The 17,566-nt window shown below is 45.6% G+C and overlaps 1 protein-coding gene across 2 annotated transcripts in view; it reads right to left on the minus strand.

The window, feature by feature from the left end:
* LOC135906841 (sodium-coupled monocarboxylate transporter 1-like) overlaps window positions 1-17,566 on the minus strand; it is a 100,702-nt gene that overhangs the window by 67,776 nt on the left and 15,360 nt on the right. The window contains exon 1 of one of the 2 annotated variants that reach the window (XM_065438435.2): window positions 15,083-15,274. The exons of the other annotated variant lie outside the window; for it this stretch is intronic. The gene's annotated coding sequence lies outside the window, so the exon portion shown is untranslated. Of the gene's footprint in view, window positions 1-15,082; window positions 15,275-17,566 lie in introns of those variants that run through there. 2 annotated transcript variants of the gene reach the window in all.

Genomic DNA, 17,566 nt, shown 5'->3' on the forward strand with positions numbered 1-17,566 from the left:
CTCCACGCAGGTTATTTAGAAAACTCGGCGAAAGGAGGGCAGAACGAGAAACCAAATTTTCCCTCCTCCTCCCGCCGTGTTTTCTCAGTACAACGAGGTTAAGTGCTAGACGAATCGGCGCATCGTCGGCTAACATGAAAACCAACGAAAAAGACGCGCGTACGAAAGAACACGCAAAGTGCATAGCATGGCAACAATTTTGGGGTCAGGGAAATACGCAAATTACTGGAAAGGCACTTAAGGTCTCCCGGATACAAAAGCACTACGACAACTGCATTCGTATGCCGTCACTGGCTTCAACCACCTCAACTACAGAAGAAGCAGCATTTACATCTGGTATCATGATAAATATAAATATAAGCCTTCAAGCACACCATCCTTTAATCAAGCGAATAGTTTTCTAGAAGCGTTCGACTAATTTCTTACATTACACTCATCGTCGATAGTTTCCTGCACATTTCTTTATTATTATTTATTGGGTGGCAAAGAAGGCGAGGTGGCAAGAAGGCCTACCACTATGTGCTGTGTAAGAAGCAAATAGTGATTCGCATTAAAACCAACCCACCTATAAGCCCCCATTGATTGGCGTTGGCAGAACTGACAAGAAAGATAACGATCTTATAGTGAAGCTAGAGTGAAGCGATAGCTATATAGTGTAATCAGATACATTTCCCAGTTTGACGTCACACGTTAGGTCGATACTCAAGTCGACCCCCGCCTGTCGCTCCTCTGGACGGCCACCATGTCAAATGGTCCACGTCTTACTGGCCACCTTCAACTGGTTCCTCCGACCTCAGCCTTTGTGAACAAGAACAACGACCACTCGTATACATTTGCATATTTACACAAGTAGTCAGCAGTGCCAGCGTTATGATTCATCCGCCTATATAAGCCGCAGAACAGGTGGAGCATATTATGGCTACCCACCAGCGCGTGCTACGCCTCCCGGAAATAGATAAGCGACCGTACAAGAGACGCCAAACGTTGATCTCAAGTAGGCACAAATCGCCAAACTAGGCCCTTACATCAACCAGAACCAACGCCTCGCGGTACGTAGAAAAAAAAAGCCCTTTCTGTCGCCGCACCCACGCGTTCATACTGCATGACTGCTAGCAACACATCTACAGCTGTAGTTGCTCCGAACGACCTAGTGCTTCGCCCAGTTTATTTCGAAGAAAGGGTCGACTCATATCATTCACCAGTGTCATTATCTCAGAAAGCCCTCAGGTGCGAGTGAGGCAAGAAGGCATGGTTCATCAGTGCACGAGTAGTCGATCGCCTGCCTTCTCGGCTCATGTGATCTGGCTACATTATTGGTGCGTCGGAAATCATTATCTGGTTTTATGAGCGAACGAGTACAGCAGCTCATCCTCGCACATTTGTAGTTGCGTAAACAGCGTCATGTTCTGGCCGCAGAAACGCGACACAAACAAGAGCCGGAAAACAACATTCCGCTAGTTTGTTCATTTGTTTATTCAAAGGGACTTGTGAGGAGGTCACTAACGATGCCATCCTCAGCGCGCTTGGGGCAGTTGGCCTCGGCGGCGAGGTAATTCGCGATGGCCACAACTCCCTGTGCGCTATGTCTTCCTGTGTGCGCGTTGAGGACGGCTGAAAGTCGAAGACAACGCGCCGCTCAGGAGGATGCAAGTGATAGAAACATTTCGTTCGCGTAGGTGGCACAATATTTGTATACAGCTCACTCTCGGGTTCAATGGACTTGTGAGTAGCCAAGAAACGCAATTCAACGTTCAGTGCACGCCTAAGAATATTTACATGGGGGGGTCTGCAGAACACTTCCTTTGGTAGGTGCGCGTCCCCTGAGAGCTCTGACCCTAAGTCTGCCTCGCTCGAGATCTCGACGTCCATTCTAACCAGCGCACTCTGAATGAAATAGAATTAAATGCCACATATAGGAAGAATTGCACCAAAATCTTACTTTAACTTGGCTACAAATGTTTTATCTATGGGGTGATGATTCTTAACCGTTCTAGAATTTTTATAAATCACATGTGGCGGATAGCGTAGTTCTCCTTCATATATCGTGCCGCCCATCCCAAACGATATGTGTGCCCCCCTCGGGACGCTGGTTCTGTGCCCTCTTTAATGAACCTCGTTGAGGCCTATTTGCGTCACTGGGCATAAAAACATCAACAAACAACATCACTCGCTGCGGCCCACGTCATTTCGCAACGTGACGTCGCAAGGGCATTAACCGCTCACTGCGGAACAGTAATATGATTCATAAGTACCGTTCTCTATCGAACCGTGAATGTTTCGCGTTACATAGATGTCACCTGGAATTGAGTCTGCTTAAGTCTTTTTCCACGGGTACTCTAACTCTATCTACTTTATCTCGACCACTGAGCAGTTAATGTATGCATGCGCTTTGAATCACAACGATTATGGAGTGTGTACGTTCACTACGCGATTCTTGCTGAGTGTAAATTTTGGCGTTCTGTTACAATGTGCGGAGTCATCTCCACACTTTTGCTGCTGCAGGCATATACCTCAACCTGTTGCGAATTTTCGCTGCGATTCTTGTGCTCAGGCAGACAGGTCGGGCCTCCATTACGAAGGCACTGGATGCATTGATGGCTGCTTTGAGCATCCCCTTAGGAACGGGGCGGTGGGTTGCGCCACCAAGCTCCTTATATTATATTGCCTAATGTCCTACTTACGTTAAAGACAAGAAGCAAAACTAAAGGGAAAAAAACGACACGAAGAATTCCAATCACCAAACTTTCTGAACCCCTATGGGGAACTATGTTTTTGTATGCCTCCATTGTTTGTCGTTTCCCTACTTTTCTTCCACCAATCTTCCAATCGCATCTTACTAATCTCCGTTGCAGACATGTTTATTGTCCCGCTCTCGCTGAATCCAAAGGCTTCAAAGAGGCCAGAAGTGCCTAAATGGATCGCTGGGCAGAAGTCTTCACATCCTAATAAAACATGCTCCATGATTTCCCTAGCTTCACCGCAGCAAGCACATCCTTCGTCTTCCTTGTTGTATCTCGATTTATAAGTACATGCTCCAAGGCATACTGATCTCGCTTCGAAAAATTATGAGCTTCCTTTTCAGTTATCATAAATTGTTTCCTTCCAGTTGATGTTCACCTCGATGTCACTGAGTGAAACTTGAAGATGTTGCGGATGTCGCGAAGTCACATTACAGTAGGCAAGCCAGTGACGCTGATTGCTATGAGGTTAACTGTTTATTAAGATAGAATATGCAAGCGATCGAATGGAAAGTATTTACATGGACATCAAACTACGAGTCAAAGGTTAGAATTTTTCGTCTTCTTTCTTAGCCGAATCCTCTCCAACGGCCCCGCACATACCTAAAAGCATTCTCAACACCCTCCTCGCCCCATCGTTTGTCCAATCACACTGCGGTGCGCGCAGTGTGCACACAACGGGGCTCTAGGGTGACACTATCCGGAGTTCCAATATGTCAAGGCCGTTGCCACACGTCCTATACAGTGCAGCGAGTCTCTTGCCTCACAAACAAGACACACTCCCCCGCAGAAAACACTTGCACGCCCCATTGAGGCATCTGGTCCGTTTGCGGAATGTCTCGGCATGGTGCGTTTCAGCGGCGAGGGGTTGACTACAAAGCCATGGCACTGCTTCTGCGAACCGTCGGGCGAAAGCCCCGACTCACAGTTTCCTCGCTTACGCGCTCTTCGTAAACCATGGCGCCACCCCCGATGGCTATAAATCTCCGCCGCCGTCTTGGTGTCGAACCACGCGTCTCTTCTGGCCACTCCGCGTGACCTTTACGCGCAGCCGCCCGCAAAAACAACGCTGAACTCCACTCTTCTGGATTTCGTTTCTTTCTTATTAAGTAGTTACTCATAGCAGGATCCTTTTCCATTGCCGCCATCCGTGAGATTATCTCAGCATCTCTGACTTTCCGCTTGACGTTCTTTGTTTTCATGTTGCTCACCATACCGGTCGCATACTTGCTCGTAAACTTCCCAGCTCTTTTCCGCCACTGTAAATCAATGTTTTATTTCGTTCAAGTATGTGAACACACTCCGAACCAATTTATTTAATTCCATATTCCTCAGTCGTTCTTGGTAATCGATTTTACTCTGAGCTTCCCTCACTTCTAAATTGTCCTGCCAATATGAGCCGGCACAGCTTCATTTGTAGTCTTCCGGTGAGCGCCCAATTCGAGGCGTCCCACTGACCTTTGGTTGCCGTCGAGTCCTGATTGTGCCGCCTGACTTCAAGCAAACAACCGCATTTCCAAATGTTAGTGCCGGAACTATTACACCTTTCCACAAACCCCGAAACACCTCGTACCTACTGCATCCCCTTAGCGCTCTGTGTTTCACTACGGCCGCATTTCTGTTCCCCTTTGCTGTTACTGTTTTTTCCTGTGTTTCCGCATATCTATTGCCTACGTTTATCCATATACCAAGGTATTTCTCTTCTTTTACCCGAAGTATTTCCTGCCCCTGTATTAACACTGTCTGTTCAGTGTTTTCATTGAATACCCAGACACCTGAATTTTTAACGCTAAATTTCAGACGTAAGTTATTGCCTTTCTGTCCACAAATATTAGCCAGACGTTGCATGCCACTTTGCCTGTTAGCTACCAATGCGATGCCATACGTGTAAAAGAACTTTGAAGCTGCTGCGGCTCTAATATTGTACCCGCCTGTTTGTATGAGAGATTAAACCCGATATTGCTTCCCTCTAGCACCGTTTCCATCCTTACCATTCACATCATAAACAGCAGAGGGGATTGAGGGCAATCCTGTCTCAGTCTCTTGTTGATGTCAACTTGCCCCTCGCTCCTCATCCCTTCCCAATCAATGCAAACAGTCGTTCCCTATGCCTTCCTCTTCTAGGATAGCCCACAATATGTTGCGGTTTACGTTGTCATACGCTCCGTTAATGTCTAAAAAAGCCACATATTCGTCTTTCTTATCTAGATATTTCAATACGCTGAGTAAGGACAAATGCGTTATTATCCAGACGCCCACAATTGTGAAGCGATTCTGAAGTTTTCCCAATATGCCGTTGTTCTCTGGCGAAGCTTGTAGCTTTAATGTGATCGCCTGCATTGCTGCCCAGTATATTACCGAAGTAATGGTCAGTGGTCTATATGAGTTAATTCTACCTTTTTCACCCGCAGCTTTATAAATTTATTTCATTTTTCTTTGCCGCCGACTGCCTGGTATTCGTCTATCTTCTAAGATTTTTCTACTGCTTTCAACAGAGCTTCTCCACTTTTTGGTCCTAGTTCGTTATTCAGCCTAACGGGAACCTCATTTAGACCTGTGGCAGTGCGCTTAGAAACTTTCTCTTTGGCTTTCTTCTAGTTGAAATTTGTCAGCACCAGCTCCTTTTCCATCTTATTCTCTCTCATGCTCTTTTTTTCCCCTCAAGTACGACCTCGTCATTGCCTTGGAAACATTCGGATGTTATTTTTCGGATGGTATTTACTGCCGCGTCACTTTCCAGTTTGTTTCCATCTTCGTCTAGAATATGTTGTACTGTTCCAGACTTCCTGCCTAATAAGCTTATATGGTTGTAAAATATTCAAGGTGCGGCCTTCTTTTTCTCGCGTATTTCTGACAACCAACGTTCACTTTCACCTCTTATCTTTGCTTGAACCAGTATTTGAACCAGAGAGCTTTTTTTTTTCACAGTATATTTCCCATTTCCTGGCTGCTTCATCCTGCGGCAACTGCGCTTTTTTTGCCTGCTTGTGGTCTCGGGATGCTTTCTGTCGTTCGGCAATCACTTCTCGTATCTCCCTGTTCTACCAACTTCTCATTTTCTTATTTTTTTCCTTTCCAACGAGCATGTTGATTACCTTTGCGTATTTCTGCCGTAATTACACTTGCAAGCTGACTATATTCCCACTCTGCGCTTGGCCATTTGCCAAGTTATTCCTTGACTCTTGTGACAATATATGTTATTTGTTCAGCGTTAAAATTTGGGCTGGCCATTCATCGCTCCTTGCTCTCTTTCCCAACCACTTATCCCATGTTCAAAATAATGCTTTTGTAGTCACTCATTAAGCTGATATCCTCGTGAATGATCATTTCTGTGAACTTATCCTGAATTTCTTCTGTCATCAAGCAGTAATCAATGGTTGATTGCCGGTTTTCCACTTTCCACGTAGTCTGCCCATCACACTTAGGCCGTTTATTCATGAAAACGAGGTTATGTTGCTCACAAATATCTAACATTGTCTTCCCGTAATTTTTGGTATAGCCATCTATACCCTCTATGTGGGCATTCGCGTCACCTAACAGGATACTTTCGGCGTCAATCCCGCAACCCCTAATCTCAGCACTTAGGAATTCCCCTCACTCTTCATTCTTCTCTCTGCAATTATTTCCAGTCCACAAATACATTACGCCCAGTCAAGTTTTCTTTCCACTCATTTTCTACGGAATATATAAGAATAGAATAGAATTTATTGACAGAAAAGGCAGAGGGGTCGACTTGAGATAGTATGGTCTAGTTTGCTGCTCTGCACTAGGAAAGAGGGAAGGGGAGTGCAAGTACTGGGATGGATGACGATGATAAGAGAAGCGGTCAGTGCTTATGTATGTGAGACAGTTGCCGTGCTAGAGCCGCTCTCATCTAGCTTGGTCTCCTGCAGAAACTTCAACAACATTTTAGTTGCACGCACTGAAGTTGCAGTGTCAGGCCATGGGCCGAGGATAGCGTCCTCCGATAGTGGTTGCCTGCCAACGCTGGCTAGGAAACTTTCTGACGTCCTTCACTCCAGCATATATGCTGGGCACTGGCACAGTATGCGTTCCAGTGTTTCAGGCACCTGGAAGTGTTCACAATCAGGGCTGTTTGATTGGCTGATGAGGTGCGCGTAGCGACGGGTGAAAGCAACGCCCAGCCAAATCCTGTGTAGCAATGACGTTTTGCTCCGCGTAACCTTCGGGGGCAAACTGAATTTATTGTCTGGGTCGATCATATTTAGGCATCTCTGAATGTTATCGTGGGCTCTGTATGCCTTTATAAGATCCTGCATGAGTGCCTTGATCATGGAGGTGGTGTCATGTCGCGAGTGGGCAATCCGCACTTCATCAGAGGAAGAGAAGGCCGATCTTCCCTCACCGTCAGCGAGTTCATTGCCAATCACACCACAATGACTAGGCACCCATTGAAAAGTGATCACGTGGCCACTTAACTCGGCAATGTGATGAAGTTCGGCTATTTCCAGCACGAGCAGGCATTATGATCCTTTCTTTAAACAGTATTTTAGCGCTTGCATCACTGATTTGCCATCGCAGAATACTGTCCATTTATGAGGTGTCTGCGTTCTCATAAAACGGACAGCGTCCCATATTCCCGCAAGTGCCTAGCCGTATATGTGGATTTGTGGTCTAATTGAAATCGCCGAGTAATTCCAAGTTGTGGGATGACAAATGCGGCCGTTGTGGCAGATGGTGTGACCAAACCATCGCTATATACTTGTACAGTCCCACTATATATAATTTAAATATATGGGACAGAGTGAGCTGTTTCAAGCCAATGGAGGAAACGTGGGATTTATTCATAATTCCGTGTATCTGAAGCCTCACTAGTGGTCTTGGCAATGTCGATGGAGCTGTCTCGGGGATGTTGGTGGCCTGGAACCTGGCAGGTTTAATGCTTGCGGTACATGCAACTGCTTTAGAAAAACCATGGTCACTGTTTGTTCTTGGAAGTGTTGACAGAGGATGGTGTGAGTGTCTGTTCAGCAGGTGAAGATAGGTACGCACAGGCTCACAAGACCTGTATATGTCGATTGGAAAAGCCCGTGCTTCCACTATTGTGCCTTGAGTAGACGTGTAGTGTGGCAAGCCAAGGCATATCCGCAGTGCTTGTGCCGGAAGGCTCTCCAGCATGCGTATACAAGATGATCCTATGTTATATAGCACAGGCATGCTGTAGCGTATGTAGCCCACAAAAAGTGCCTGGTACACTTGGAGCAAACTTCGCTCAAAGGGGCCCCATCTCAGTCCAGATATTACACGAAGAACGTGTATGAAGTTGGTCAGTTTAGCCCTAAGCGCAGGAACATGTTTGGTCCAAGCAAGATTGTGGTCTATTATCACGCCAAGAAATCTGTGGCTGTTGACTAAAGGGGGCGCCGTTCCGCCGACAACGATTGAATATTGGGACATTGATTTGCGCATAAATGCCAACAGTGCACACTTAATTCCTGAGAGCTGTAGGCCTCTACGGCGCAAGTAATTCGCCGTGATGGTAGCCACACGGTGAAGCCTTGCACGCACTTGTGGACATGTGACCACAGATTACCAGATACAGTTATCGTCCGCGTACGTGCTGATATGCGTTGTTTCAGGCTGCTCGTATGCAAAGCCCGCCAGTATGACATCGAACAATACTGGGCTAAGTACGCCACCTTGCGGAACACCCCGGCGAACGTCATGTCTATCAGCATCGCCATCCGATGTGGACATGAAAATGGTGCAGCCACTTAGGTAACTGTGCAGCCACGCATACATCCGGCCACCAACTCCAATATCCTCAAGCGGTCGAAAAAGCGAATGGTAGAAGACGTTGTCGCAGGCACCTTTAATATCCAGAAATATTGCACATACCGGACGACGGCGTCTCTTTTCCTGTTAAACAGAAGATAGTAGGTCGATCACACCGTCAATGGACGATCGGCCTTTTCTGAATCCATTGATAAAATCAGGAAGTCCACCTCTTTTCTCGAGTAGCCATTCCAGTCTGCTCAGTACCATCCGCTCGATCACTTTACCGACACAGCTTGCCAAAGCTATTGGCCGATAATGTGAGAGATCATGTGGGCATTTCCCGGGTTTTAGCAAAGCCACAAGACGACTGCACTGCCAGTGGCCAGGCACAGTTGCTGTGTCCCACGTAGAGTTGTAGAGCGTCAGGAGCATTTCTCCTGCTTCTACTCCAAAATCACAAATAGCGGAGCATGTAAGTCCATCTGGCCCTGTATAATATGACCGGCGGGAAGTAGATATCGCAGCTTCGTGCTCGTGCATAGTAAAATGCGCATCGAGATGGTGATCACTAGATGGTGGAAACGTCTGTCGTGATTGCGTTGGTATATCATTAGAGAAACTCACAAGTAATTTGCAGAAGTCATAGGCGACCTCAACTTCACGCCAGCCTTGCCATATGCCCACAGCGCTGAACGGGTGCTGCTGTTGTGGAGCCAATCGAAGGCTTTGCATAATTTTCCAAATTCTAGAGAGAGGTTTTCTCGGATCCAGAGAGCTACAGAATGATCTCCAGCGTTGTTTTTCGAGCTTGTCAAGGTGGCGCAGGACGTGGCGCTGAGCCCGGCGTGATGCAGTGACGTCTAATGGTGATTCGGTCCTTCTGTATTTCCGTTCTGCTCAACGCCGTATCGGGCGAAGTCGCTCGTACTGGTCATCAATAGGTGATCTAGGTGAAGGTGCGCCGAGGTGTTTTGTTGTGTCGCGTAATGTTGTCGCGATTACATCTTCAATATTGGATGGTGATTGGATGGCTTGACATGCGGTGTTCACAAATTCTCGATATGTTGGCCAATCGATAGAACGCACAGGGTGCGGAGCTGGGGGATGTAACCATTTCAACTGAATATATGTTGATAGCTTGTCACGTCCATGGGTGTCGAGATCAGTACACCATCGTGCAGCAGTCAGCAGGCTCTTTGAAACAAACGCAATGTAAAGACAACTGCTTTAGTAAGAGCCTCGAAGGTATGTTGCCGGGCCATCATTGATCACCATCAAGCCTTGACTGAGCATGAAGTCAGCCAAGTCTCTACCGCGGGCGTTCGTCGAAGCAGAACCCCACTGGGATGGTGGGCATTAAAGTCGCCGATGACTATGTGGGGAACCGGACCAGTTTTCAGTATGGACAGCAAGTATAAATACTTTATGCTTGATATTGAGGGTATATATCCTCCTATTACTGAGAATGTGCGCAGCTTGTACTTCAGCGTTATGCAAACGTACTCGTGGAAGCATATGGAGCAATGTCTTTACAAAGGCACGTTTAACTCCGGCGAACAAGAGTGGGAACTTTGCTCAAATTGTGGTCATTCCTTGACCACAATGGCGCATATCCAGATATGCAAAGTAAAGGCGCCACGTTTGGTTCAAATATTACAGCCACGGGAAACTGGTATTTGAACATCCATTGCCGAAAGTCTGCGAGGCGGCCTCGTAGGCCAATGGCATTCCACTGCATTATTGCAGGTCTTCGTAATTGGTTTTCAAAATATAGCGCCATCATGCCTTGTTGTAGAGCCATGAGGAGCGGTTCCAAAGCATCTAGATCATGTAGCGCGGTCTCAGCAACCGGCGTCTGTATTCCGCAGAAAAGTTAACTCATCACAGTTATGAGGTGTTTAAGCATACTTCGTACATTTTCATTTTCTTTCTTATCAGAATATGTAATTAAACTAAGTACGGTAAGCATTTGTTGAACGTCATCCACAACATGCCTCCTACTTCAAGGAAATATTAACAACTACAGAACACTCTACACGCCTCGTATCGCGCATGGATAGCGAGAAAATGAGTACTCAGTAATTTTTTTTCAAGCAGAGAATTACGCTACACCCTTCAAACATTCAGCACATGTCATCCATATCATAATCCCCTTTCCATATAAATTTGGACTTTCTACCGTACTTGCTCCTTCCAGGGCAGCTGGGAGACTGTAATACTTTTATTAAGCAGCTTAAAACAGGTCGAATACGAAGGTGCGTCAACTTTCATTCAGCCCATAATTAATGGGCCATTTCGAACTTGTTCTTATATCACCCTTAACATTTACCAAATTTCCTCAAGGTATAAACTACGTCAGTAATTTAGTTTTGTTTCGTGAAAACTGTCAATGCAGGCATATATTGTTTCTCACCATTTCCGATCGCACTAACTGCTTCGATGTAAAACAACTGCGATTATACAAACCCGCTGTTGTGTTCTATCAAAGTATACTTGAAGGCGGCATTTGTATACCTGGTACTGGTACCAGCGAAGCTGTTTAGACCAATTAGCAGTGTACATATTTGGTACTCTATACACTGTTTACCATAATTAGTCCTTAGTTTTGAATATCCTCCGCCAGGTGTTTCTTCTTTTAGCCGCACCAATTTTCCTTTTTCAAATTGCCTGTGGCAGATACACTAAACTGGCGGCAGATGGCACCTTCAACAAGATTACTTCAAGAGGCGGCCATCACTTCTTTGAGGAATGAAAATCGCTCATTGAGCAAATAAGTAACCACACTAACTACATATTTAATTAAGTACTTTACCGCTTATTTATCAATTTAGGAAATGTAGCCGGTGAGACGGGAAGGCGTATTCACTTGGAATGAGTTGTCAAGACTGCACGTGTTTTGAATACTAATTTTCGAAGTGCCCGACGAAATGCATCGGTGCTCCAGGTACTTTTGTGCTTCAGTGGATTAAACAGCGTTCTCTTAAAAAAGCATATCTTACCACTGGTTTGATGGCAGTATATATATATATATATATATATATATATATATATATATATATATATATATATATATATATATATATATATATATATATATATATATATATATATATATATATATATATAAACGAGGTGGGAAAGGCAGGGTGGTTAACCAGATAAGATTCTGCTTTGCTAATCTCGAAACCACTGATGTACAAAATTCGTTCAGAATAGCTATGCCTTGCTAACCCACTCGCTAATATTTGTAGATTAAGATACGTGCTATAAGGTAATTAATTAAAACCTAATTATTGGAAATATGTTACTGCTTCAGTTAAGGATCGATTTTGCGTCGATGTAATGGGCCGCTTCACCGAGTAATTTAGCTCAAGGGTGAGAATTGTGCTTTCTGCCATGGGCAATTTTTAACAAATTCATGCAACTAACAAAAACACCCTACATGCTGATATATTTACAAAGTGCTCCTGTATGTACGCCTCTAAAAGGCCGTTATATATAGTTCAAGTGCACATCCTCTTCTGCACAACTAATATTTTCCGGTAATTCCTAGTCATGCCTAGTACCAAAGTGGAATATGTTGGCCTAGAGTAGAAGAGCACGTGGTATAACACATCTTTCAATCAGTTAGGTTTTTTTTTACATACCTGTAACAGTTTTGAAAAGTTCTGTCGCGAACTTTTCTATGTATCCACGTTAAACCGTCACGAAACCACGCAGGTAAGAATTTTTTTTTACTTTCTACCTGTTCCACTTTTTTGCCCTAAAACACAACAGTTGTACCGAAGTTTGTTATCTTACTTGTAGCAGCAAAAAAATGCATATTTAGCTTGACTAACATTCCTTTGCACATGAATACACTATATCCAACATGACACTTTCATTCGGTAATTAGTCACCTGATGTTCAAGGTCTTGAACACATAGGCCGCTGAAGAGAATATTTGTATTGTCTATAATATTACTAGCTTAGGAGGTGCTGCAATATCACATAGGTCATTTGTATAAGCTAAAATACACACCGGTCCTACGCTTGAGTAGAGCGGCATACTGTTTTTATTTTAGCTTTAAGATATGCGCTATTATTTATGCTAACATACTGATAGGGGCAAAGCGTTTCATCAGTAATTTTAATACCGCGCCATCCACACCACACTCTCTAAGTGTGCTCATTTAAATATTATGACGTAGCGCCTCGAAAGCCAGCGTTCGTACCATAACAACGCTAAGTACAAGAACGAAAAGAACACATACAACGGGACGGGCGCTAAACTTACAACTACTGTTTATTGCACATGATTGCCTGTATTATAGACACTGCGCATATAGGGGTGTGAAATGCGTCCGCTACAGACAGACGCGCGCAGAAAGAAGAGAACGAACTTTGAGAGCGACCGGCGAGCAGCCGAGCGGCGGTGAAACTGAAACTTTGTAGTACGTGCCTTCCACGCCGAGGAGGCCGGCGCCGAAAACATAAACATCCGCTCGTTGTGCAGACGTTCACGGCGGCGGCGCCGGAATCGGATCCTCTACAGCACACAAGGCACACATCATCACTCGAAATACTGCATGATTCGATAAACTGACGTATCTGCATATGTATCACAAAAAACGAAAGCCATTTTTAATGGGATTCATTCTTGTCGAGTGTAGCCCGATTTTCTCTGCCATCTTGCCTGACCGGTTTCGGAAAGCCGCTAGAGTTATAGAACGCCTCGAGAGCGCCATAAATGTCAGTCAAACAGCGTGCAATCAATTGTGGTTGGACACAGCCGCTCTCGAGTTCCCATAAAAGCACGCCAGTGTGCTTCCACTAGGGATGATTGTTGACGTTAGCCTATGTGACGATTGACGCTAGACGTCCTAGTCGCGTGTAAGTGATGTCAGGACTGTCAATAAAAAAAAATGCTCGCTCCTTCCCGTTTGATTGCGCCCTATAGCATCTGTGTAGAGCTTCCACCCACAGTGGTCTACACGTCGCCTTACAGGACCATTCTCGCCAGAATGCTTCGCCCCGAGAAGCTTCATGCCCCAACCGAGGTCGAGGAACGTAAGCGTTAACGCGCGCCGAGGCTGCTTGTCGTCGTCATGCGGATCAGACATCCGAGGCCTGCGTTGCTCTGCTGGAACGAAAACGGATCGCCGATGTCAACGGTATACAAATCAACGAAACCAATTAAACCTGTGAACCAGTGGACATTGGATAGAAGCGTCTGGTAGCAAGGAAATCGTAATAGGTGTTTACATCGACTTTTCGAAAGTATTTGACCTTATTATACACCCCATTATTTTTTCCAAGGTCAAGAAATACGGCGTATGTGGGACAGCTCATGCGCTCTTTAAGCCTTACCTTACAGACAGAACACAGTACGTAGATATCGGCATTGTACATATGTATAATGTTGTAACATAATCTACATAATCATCTTTAACACTTCAATGTAATCAAACATTCCATCTTGAGCAACCACTGTATATTTCCCGCTGCACATCCATTTCACACACACACGTTACAAATGCGGTCACCGTTTCGTTTCAGCAAATTAACCTAATTTGTTAGAACCCTTCTTCTAAACATACACCAGTGCTTCGCATCACGTCACGTTTATCTTGGGTTGTGGCTGCCGGAATTTTCATGCAGCGCCAAAGACTTATCTGTGGCTTTCTATATTCAATAGGCTTCAGCTACTTCTCGTTATGTCTTCGTGTTTTCATTGCTTAGGAAAAGTCGTGTTGGCATACATAGGTATGCACACAAATTGAGCCCGTTCAGGCCCCGGGAAGGTATTGGTGCGTTAGTATCAGTGCAGTTATCACTGCGGTCACAACATACTCGTTCAATGGGGTTGCTGCTCCGAAACCTGATACGTCACCTGGACTTCTTACTATGTTCACCTGAGAAACCTGGCTTTTCTGTGACGTTAAATTTTTACTTCCTCCCATAGCTTTTTGGTGTTATTTTTGTTTACCTTATTAACACGACCTCTCAGTGCTTTCTTTTTCACGAATTTTACCTTGTTCGCTTGGTTACTACATTTCTTCCGCTCAGACAGCATTTCTACGTTTCTTGTGTTTACAAAAATAGCATGCATGTCATCATGCTGCTATGTGCTGCTGCTGTCTTCCCGCATAACTCACGCCTAGAGAAGTTTTGGATTGCGTGTCTGATGGCAGGATTGAATCTCGGTAGCCCAGCACACCAGCCCGACGGTCTAACCACTAGGCGAGGCGAAAAACTTTTTTTTTTACTATTGCTTTTAGGCCACAACCGTACGTACGCTTATATCGTCATGACACAAACAAGCTATTTGAGATTATCACCGCGTGCCACATTGTACAGCACAGGTGAGCGTAAACTCATGCGCACGCACTCGAGCAGAGACCCGGAAGGGCTGCATTGGGACAGCTCGTTATGTGGATAACGTGGTGTGAGCTAGAACCTTCGGTATGACTCTCCTCTGACATTGCAATAACGCAGAAATTAACAAAGATTTTAGCACCCTTCTTGCCTTTAAAAAGAGCCCCGCTGTATGTAGATTCAAAAAAAGAAAAGGTGCGTTCGATCTGCCGCAATTTTCTTATAGCAATAAAAAAAAGTCCCCTTACCTGCAAAAGCAAGCACAGAATCTTTCGTTGTTGTTCAGGCGTTCACTGCCGCCTAACTGCCGACGAATGCGCGCTCTGTTGGACCCTTTATGTAGTTTGCCTCCGACGTATTCCTTATACGCGTGGGCGTTCCCCCGTCGTTAGCCAGCGGAGATGAACTGCCACGTGCGACCAGCCATGACGCAGCTAACCTTGGCTAGCTGCACACTTCAATTTTCCACCGAGTGATCCACAACAGTGCACGTCTGCAAACGCAAGCATAACTTTTTTTAGCGGTTGCTTCGTCGTGTAATGCCGCCGAACTGCCGCACACGCTTGGCTGTTTGTTTCCTGTTCTGTGGGCGTTATATGCGCCATGCTGATATCGTGCGGAAAAGTGTGGCGCCGACAAGCGAGGCGTTGTCTTAATGTTCACCTAAGAGTGCACTACGACTGCTGTAAATAAATCGGCGCGCTCAAATCTAGCCAGACATTTTAATCATTAGCTGAGCGAAACCATGTTTCAGGGAACTAAGTTTCTGTTTCGTTATAAGAACCAAAACACCGCGAATTAGTCGAGGCACACCTGATGCATAAACATTCTGACTCGTGCGTAAGCTAAGCCTCTGTCGCCTTGCCGGACAACCAAGTACAATTCGTGAGTGGCACGATTCCCTGATGAGCCTTGTACAACTTTCATACACCACGTGCCTTTGTATGTGTGCACAAAATCTCGTCAGTATCGCAGGTCATTTGGCTTTGAGTCAGCGCCCGTGTTGTCTGAGTCCATTGTCCCTCCTTTTCGCACTGTTTGATTTCGACGTTTGTTAGTGGGCGTTATGTTAAAGGCTTACAATGTTTGACCGCTTCTCTGGGATGACCAAACCTAGCAGCAGTCTTACGTTTTCAAGCAAATTGGAGAAACTTTATGGCTGATGTCCGCCAGAATTTTTAACAGGCGTAAGTTTATTAAGGCTTATGTAAATAATTACTAAATGATCGTTGTCTTCCTCTAAAGAGCCTTCATATGAAGCCCGTACTTATTTTGCCCGTTGCACTAAGAGAACAAAACAAGCCGCATTGTTTATATTTGCTGAAATAAGGAGAACAATATCGGTGACTCGTAGCCAAAATTCAAAGGTTTTGGCGGAATTATGGCTTTTGCCGTAGTTTTACAAACGTTTCTAAGCGATGACCTTCTTTTGCGAACAACGTACAGGGTTTACGCAATATCCTGAAACAACATGCCCCTCAAGTTGCATATCAAGGGCGTGGGGTGCATCTTATGCGTTGTGTACGCGCAGAGTTTCAAGAGCGTCGGTTACTTGGGCCTAAGGACCAGCATCTGAAGGCCTTGCGACACGCTCCCAAAATACTTTGTCGCAGCGTCTGCAGCGGGTATGCATCATCGGTGGTGACCATGTTCAAGGTCAAAGAGAGACGGAGAAGTCATAAGGGAAAGGCAGCGAGGTTAACCAGGCTGAGTCCGATACGCCACCCTGCTCAGGGGAAGGGGGAGAGGGGATCGAAAGAGGAGAAGGAAGAAAGAAATTCACAGTTTGCATCCTCACACACTCAAGCGTTCATCGCCGAGTCAATCACAAGCGGTCATTCAAGCTGGTGCATTTAAAGAAACGCACGAGCACCTTTATGGCCTTGCACATAGTAGGCGCACGAGGCCGTGCGCCTAAGATCTCCTCCTCTGTCAAAGGCCAGTCGTCTAAGTGCCCCAAAGTTGTCCGAAGGGCACTCGTCTTATCTTCGTATATGAGGCAGTCACACACGAGATATTTGGTCGTTTCTTCGACGCCGCATGCAATGCAATTTGGGCTCTCCGCTATTCCACTTAGGAGTGAGTAGGCGTTTGCGAAAGAAACTCCTGCTCGAAGGCGGCACAGTAATGTCTTTTCCCATCGGTTAAAACCAGATAAAGGTTGTAATCCCATGTGTGCATGCATGGTATATAGCTGCCGTTTAGTGAGGTCGGGTGCGTTCTATTTCCTTAGAGTAATAATATCGACAAGACCACCCAGGTGCCGGGCTGCATCCCTTCTCGACAATGGTAACGAGGTGCTGTCACATTCACTATGTGCCTCACGGGCAGCTTGGTCAGCACTTTCATCGCCAGTAACTTTGCATTGCCCAGGTAGCCACTGATATACAATATCGTAGCCTCTGTCCACCACTTGACGGTAGCGTAATCGTATCACTGCTATCAATTGTTCATCTGGGCTGCGGCGCAGAACTGAAAAGAGTGATTTAAGGTTGCCCTTGAATCGCAGAATATAGCCCCGTCATTTGGTGACTGTTGCGGCACATATAGCACTGCGCTACGGAGGACAGAAAGTTCGGACCCTGTCTACGTTGTGACGTACTTGCACGCTCTCAAGCACTTTATTTGTCCTCCGGGTGCTTGACAGCACCAGAGTGCTGTAAGGCATGAAACCCATGAAAAGCGCTTTGTACAGACCTAGCATAAAATTCACCGACGGTTCCCATGCATTT

The sequence above is a fragment of the Dermacentor albipictus genome, chromosome 5, assembly GCF_038994185.2.
Source record: "Dermacentor albipictus isolate Rhodes 1998 colony chromosome 5, USDA_Dalb.pri_finalv2, whole genome shotgun sequence".
NCBI lineage: Eukaryota > Metazoa > Arthropoda > Arachnida > Ixodida > Ixodidae > Dermacentor > Dermacentor albipictus.